General features: G+C 31.0%; 1 protein-coding gene across 2 annotated transcripts in view; it reads right to left on the reverse strand.

Annotated features, from left to right (window-relative positions):
• Positions 1 to 6956, reverse strand: part of Prr16 (proline rich 16) — a 232798-nt gene that overhangs the window by 35263 nt on the left and 190579 nt on the right. The gene's annotated exons all lie outside the window — the stretch shown is intronic.

Raw genomic sequence — 6956 nt, forward strand, 5'->3', positions numbered from 1 at the left:
TAATTGTAATGGATTAAAATAAATCAGATATATTTAAATTTATAAGCTAATAATAATATTGACACAAACAATACAAGGTACTATTCTTAGGAATACCAGGGGAAAAACTTATTTTGCAAAGTTGTTAAATAAAGGAAACAAACCAAGCATTCATGCCATTTCTATATTACCTCTATCCTTGGGGAACGAAATAGAAGAAAAAGTTTCTATTTAGTAGTATTTCATCAAGGTAACAAAAATAAACTATTGAATGATAATTGTAAATAATTTGCAAAACCTAGGTAACTAACAGACATAAGCACATATTCATGACTGCTAAAGAGAGAAAAATGGCCATTTTCATTATGTGCCTCTTGTAAATACAGTCTATGAGATATAATCTGAGGTAGTTTTGCCAGGAGGAAGAAAAAAACAAACCTGAATCTACTAAATCTTCTACTTCTAAATACCAATTAATAAAGGATAGAATTTTGTTAAACTACACCTTGGGGTTATAATCAACATAATTTAGACTGTGGAAAATGCTATGTATAAACCATCCAGTTAAAAAACATAAATATAAGAAGAAATTGAGGGAACTACACACAAATTTTTAGTCTTTTTAAACTTAAAAACTTTAAAACAATAAACATGAGAAAGACTCATTGATAATTTTTATGTCTAATCAAATAATAATATCACATACCTACAACAGTTGGAAAGGTCCACATGTCATTTATATTTGACATCATTAAGAAATTATTATTATTTCTTCTGAAAATGTGACCTTGGCTTCCATTCAAAATAGATTCTGAAACAAGGGTTCTAGAGCAAGCAGCTTGTTTAGGAGATAATTTCAGGACATTAATATGGAAGCTAGGAAGTATAGCAGGCAAAGGAAAGACCCCCCCCTCCCGAAAAATTATTCATTATCAATAATTGAGCTACTGGAGCTCAATCCTGCCCCAGAAGTTGTCACACCCCAGAGATGTTTTAACTGGGGTAGTGAAAGTGGAGGTATTTATCCATCAACTTCTCAGGTATTGGTTGAAGGCTACTTCTGGGAGTCTCTCCAATACTTCTGGCCTAATCCACACACAAGACTAAGGTGATTCTGTGGTCAGAGGGAAAAATCATCAGGCAAAAGAAAGTCTCAGGTGACTAAACAAGATGGTTTGGCTTTAGAGGTAAATGCTGAGGGTTATGGAGGAAGCACCACAAGCTGTCGGATAGTATTTTAAGATGTAATGGACATGAAGAATAAAATTGAAACCAAGGTTTTTTTGTTATAGGAATACCTATCAAAACAGGTAAAATTGTCTACCATCTAGGATCTGCTTTAAAATCAGAGGAAGGGAAGGGAAAAGAGGCAAGTACACATATGTGCAGTCATCAGTTAAAAATAGCTTAATCGGGGATCAGTACTTGAGTTATGTTACCCTACTTTCATTTATATTTGAAACTCTTTATAATATAAACTTTAAAACAAATGTTCAATTTTCCATAACCTGCCTAACGAAATAGTATCTTTTATTCATTGAATACAATTAATAGTTAACCAAGAATGCCGATATGCTTAAAGCAAAACTTGAGTAATTTTCCTAAGCATTTACTATGTAGGAAACCTGGGTTCAGGTACATGAAACAGTTTGAGGGTTAGTGAAAGGTAGAGCATTTAAAGGAGCTCAGACTTATTTAAAAGTCTTAATATTTCCTCAATGCCATCTCTCCCTCTAACACCCCAAAATGGGTGGGGATTGCATATATAGCTGTAAGTGACTCCATCCAACCAAGTAAGTTATTCTTACATTCTAATTCATTGACAAGGAAATATACTGACAATCACTTTACTATAGGTATCTGAATCATTAACTTATTGATATCAGACCTAAAATCTACTGGACTTGAAGGCCAATATTATTCCTCTAACATATTAAGTAGCATGCCTGGTAGAAGAGTCATATTTGAAATTTATTTGTGACCAAACTTGCCTACATTTATTTGTGATGTCCCTAAGTTACTACAGCATAGTTTGTCCTCACATAATCAAAATGATTAAACTATAGGAGACGCAAATTGCAGAATATCATCACTGAAGTTACTTATTATTGCATATAAAATCACTTATAATCAAGAGTGATGGTACATGCCTGTAATCCCAGGGACTTGGGGAGGTTAAGGCAGGAGGATTGCATGTTCTAGGCCAGCCTCAGCAATTTAGTGAAACCTTTCCTCAAAAATAAAAAAAAATAAAAAGAGATTAAAATGTATCTCAGTGGTTTAACCCACCTGGCGTTGGGGGAGTGGGGTTTACCCAGTATGAAAAAAAGAAAAAAAAAAGAAAACCCAAAACACTTATTATTGTTTGCCCAACAATGAAAAAACAAAGCAAGCTAACCCAAACGAAAACAATGGCAAATTTTTGAAAGATTTTTCATTGATAAAAATTGAGTTCCTGGAAAAACAAATTGCAGTGAAAGCATAAATATTTTTCTATGAAATGTTTTGAAACAAAAGAGCATTCATAATGACAAATGTAAAAACATTCCAAAGGATAATCATGAAATAGCAAAATTAAAGTATATTAAAGAGGAAATTACAAATATTTCAACAATATCTGTAGATATGTATTCCCTTTCCCCTTCTCAACAAAAAGATTTAAATGTTAATACTGAACAACATCAAGTATAAAATTGCACATATGCAAAATTGAAACACATACAACAGATGTTTATACATGTTTCTTTATAACTCAAAGGCTTACCTAAGTTAAACATTATCCTGATAAAAAGGTGTTTTATTTTATATAACCAGGATGATCAAGATCAGAATAAATAATGAGTTTTACATAATAAATATTTCAAATTTTAAGTACATTGTTAAAGTTTGATGATCTTTCCAACACCAAAGTTGAAATTTTTACCTAAGCCAAAGTCAGTTTATATGCTGATAGACAAGTCAACAAACGTATGATTCTCTTATTGTTTTGAATTTCTTTCCTAGTATGTCTCTTTTCCATGGAGCTCATAGAAACATCGTAAATGTTGGGAGTCGCCCAGGCTCCAAAGACTAACTTCCCCATCTCCAAAGACTTCTTCCCCCAGAAGAGCCGTCCAATGGTGAGCCCTGCTGGCTCACGTGATCCTTACCCACCAATCAGAAAGCACCCCAGCCAACTGTCAAACCGTTCAACCATTAAACTGTCATAACTGTCAAACTGCCCCTGGCTCTATAAATATGCAGAGCTGTTCCTCAATAAACTGGCATTTTCTCCAATGGCAAGCTTTGTACTTACTTTCAGTAAGTACAAAGAAACAAATATTACGTGCCTAGACACACACACACACACACACACACACACACACACACACACACACACAAACTAACTAGCATCATATGCTCATACACAAGTTGCCAGCATATCTTTTAATGGTACTTAATTTTTGGCTTCCCACTTTTTTTTTCCACCCAAAGGACAACATGTAAAAAATGGAAAGTAGAGAAAATTAAATTAGGGTGTAGATCATTTAAGTGTTTCAACTGAGACCTTGAAATAAATTGCCTATGAGACAAAACTTGAAGAAATTATCAGTACAAACCAGAAAGATATTTTCAATTAACAAAAATCTATATACACTAAAATCCAATTAGATTTCTCTGGAAACTGGTCATGAAACAGTAAAGCCTTTATCACTTGTAACCCCAGGTGAAATTATCACTTTTGTTCTAGTAAGTAGTTTCAAAATTAGTCAGTAATTGGTTCTGGCTCTGGGAAAGAAACACATGAGGATATTTCTTTTTTCATCTAAAGAACTATGAAATATTTGCTTAAATTTCCCATTTCATATTTCTAAACCACTGGTCATAGAAATAATGCCTCTGAACTTCTTACAGGCCCCTATTTGCTCGAGAGGATGATATACAATCTCCCATGAACTGGAGTTGTTCAACATAATATGCACATTTTCCTCATAAGGAAATATCATAAAGAAATGACAATAACAAAACACAGGGAAGAAAGTTATAATTTGAAATTTTATTATATAAACATGTTTAAATTAAATTGGATGTTGGATAAATTCTTGAAATCCTGATTATTATTTTTTAGTCAAATATACAGATTTCTGTAAAGAACCTTCAAAGATATCAAGTACCAATGAAGTCATTACAATGAATTCTAATCCAGTACAACTGGAGTCCATATAAAAAGGTGGAAATTTGTAAATTGACATGTACACTAGAGAACACCACAAAAAGACAAAAGAACAGTGTATACTTCATTTTCTCTTTATTCTCACCAGCATTTATTTATTTTTTTATGTTAGTCATGCTAACCAGTGTGAAATGATATTATGTTGTAATTTTAATTTACATTTCTCTGATGGTTAATTATAATGAAAAATTTTTCATATATTTGTATCTTTTTTTAGAAATCTTTATTTGAATCATTTGCCCATTTCTAATTAGACTTTTTTTAAAGTTTTTTAGTTCCTTATATACTCTCCACATTAGTCTTTACTAAGATGAAATTGAAATATTTTCTCCCATTCTGTAGGTTGTCTGTTCACACTTGATTATTTCCTTTGCTATGCAGAAGCTTTTTAATTTTATGTAATCCCATTTCTAGATGTTTGCTTTTGTTTCTTGTGCTTTAGATATCATATCCAAGAAATCATTGTCTATACCAGTATCTTAATTTGTTTTCCTTACGTTTATTCATGTCATTGCACAGTTTTAGGTCTTACATTTATGATTTTGACACATTTTAAGTTGTTTTTGTACAGGGTGAGATATATGGGTCAAGTTTCAATTTTCTACACTTGAACATGCAGTTTTGCCAGTCTCAATCATATCAACAAACTGGAGGATAATATTAATAGATGCAGAAAAATGATAAAATTCAACATCCCTTCATGATAAATCCCTGAAGAAAGTTAGTATAGAAAGATTGTAGCTCAGTGAAATCAAAACCAAGTGACAAACTCAGACAACATAATGATGATTGGAAAAAAGCTGAAAGTGTTTCCTGTAAGATCTAGAATAAGATAAGGTGCCCACTCTCATTACTTTTGTTTGATATTATATTGGCATTTTTTTATCCAGAATTAGGCAAAAGAAAGAAATAGAAGGCATATAAATAGGAAGAAAGGAATTCAAATTATCCCTGTTTGCAGATGATATGCTATGATCCCATTATTTCTTAGTTTGCTATGATCCCATTATTTCTTAGTTTTCTATGTTTCTTTTCTACTCGGGATCCTTTATTACATTCTGCACTGTTTCTTCTTAGCTGTTCTTGGACAGTTGCACAGACTCTCCCGATTTTTTGGTAACATCAACTTTTTGTGGAATGATGACAAGGATTTCTGTAGAATGCTCCATTATGAAAATTTTTCTGATTTTTTTTCTCAAACTAGACTATGGTCATAGGTTTGGAGGAGCAGAAACAGCATTCTAACTTTTAAGGTTTATGTAAAAGTTAATAAAATCAAAGAGCTAATGCACATGAGGCCTGGGGCACAAAGCTTAGCCACAATAAACTTTTGCTGTTATTAGTTATATATATATATATATATATATATATATATATATATATATGTATGTATAATGTACAAATATCATATTTGAGATCGTAGAAAATTTTCTTACCATGTTTTATAATAAATATAAACTATTTTCATTATTTTTACATCAAATTTGATTCCAGAGGGTAATTATTTAATGTGTAATCACAAATAGCAACAGAAAAAAAAGTTACTAGCATAATCTGGTAAAGAAGGCTTACTGAACAATGACATTACTAACAAAGTAGTCATATTAAAATATAGTTTTACATTCTGACTTTATATGTGATTACCTCCTTTCCATTTATCTGTAAATCTTCAATTAATGGTAAACTTCTACTTTAATGCAGTTATTAAAAGTATAATAGAATACTTACGAGTGTGAGAATTATTTCCTTTTTTTTCTATTTAAATCCCACTGCAAATATCATTCTAATTTTGTATACATGACTCATTAAAATTTCAAAATATCTGAACAGCAAGAATCTTGTATTTCCAATTAGACAACATCAACTTACTAAGTCTATGACCTTAATCTCTCTGATATCATTCTATAAGTATTACTTCATTATTTAATCTTAAATGAAAAATTTCATGACCTTATGTTTTAAGAATTTCCATGTTAGCAATTTGTGTGATCATTCATATGATGATGATTAACAAACTCTAAACTTATTGATTTCAAACAGAAATCAGTAAGAAAAAAGCTAGTACATCTAGTTTTCACCCACAGCCAATTTTCTTTATTCATTTTTTAATTGCAATGAATTTTGAGGAAATTGAAATTCAAGAGATTTTACTAAAACTTGGCTACTTAATTTTTAGAATCAACAACTTTTTTTTTCCAACTCTTCTAGTTGGAGGAAAGAAACATTGGATTAGAATATGAGAATATGTTAATTGTAAACTGTACAAGAAAATAACTAGAAATTCACCCAATAAGATAGAAATGATTGTCTATAATCCATAATTATAAATACATTTTTCTCTTTTTTTCTTTCTTCCTACTGGTTTTAAAATTTAAAACAAATGGAAATTCTCATATAAATTCAATACTAATATTTGTTGAAGAATGTTACTGTGCTTTTTGCCTTTTGTGTCATTTAAGGTCTAGAATAAGCTTATTAACTCCATTTTGCAGACAAGAAAACAGAAAGAGAGAAGTAAAAAGTCTCTCAGACAGCAGTAGCCTCAGGAATTTCCCTGAAGCAGTTTCACCCTGGATGGTCTTCTGTATGATATTTCATTCTCAATTTTTACAGAATAACAAACCAAAAAAAATTATTTTCTTCTTTATAACTCATGGCTTGTGACTATTGGAGCAGAACATTTTGATTCATATATTTTGATCCTGACCTTTATTTTTTATCAGTAGAGGAATAAAGTTAGTAATAAATAAGAATAAAGATCCTA

This window comes from Ictidomys tridecemlineatus, chromosome 1 (assembly GCF_052094955.1).
Source record: "Ictidomys tridecemlineatus isolate mIctTri1 chromosome 1, mIctTri1.hap1, whole genome shotgun sequence".
NCBI lineage: Eukaryota > Metazoa > Chordata > Mammalia > Rodentia > Sciuridae > Ictidomys > Ictidomys tridecemlineatus.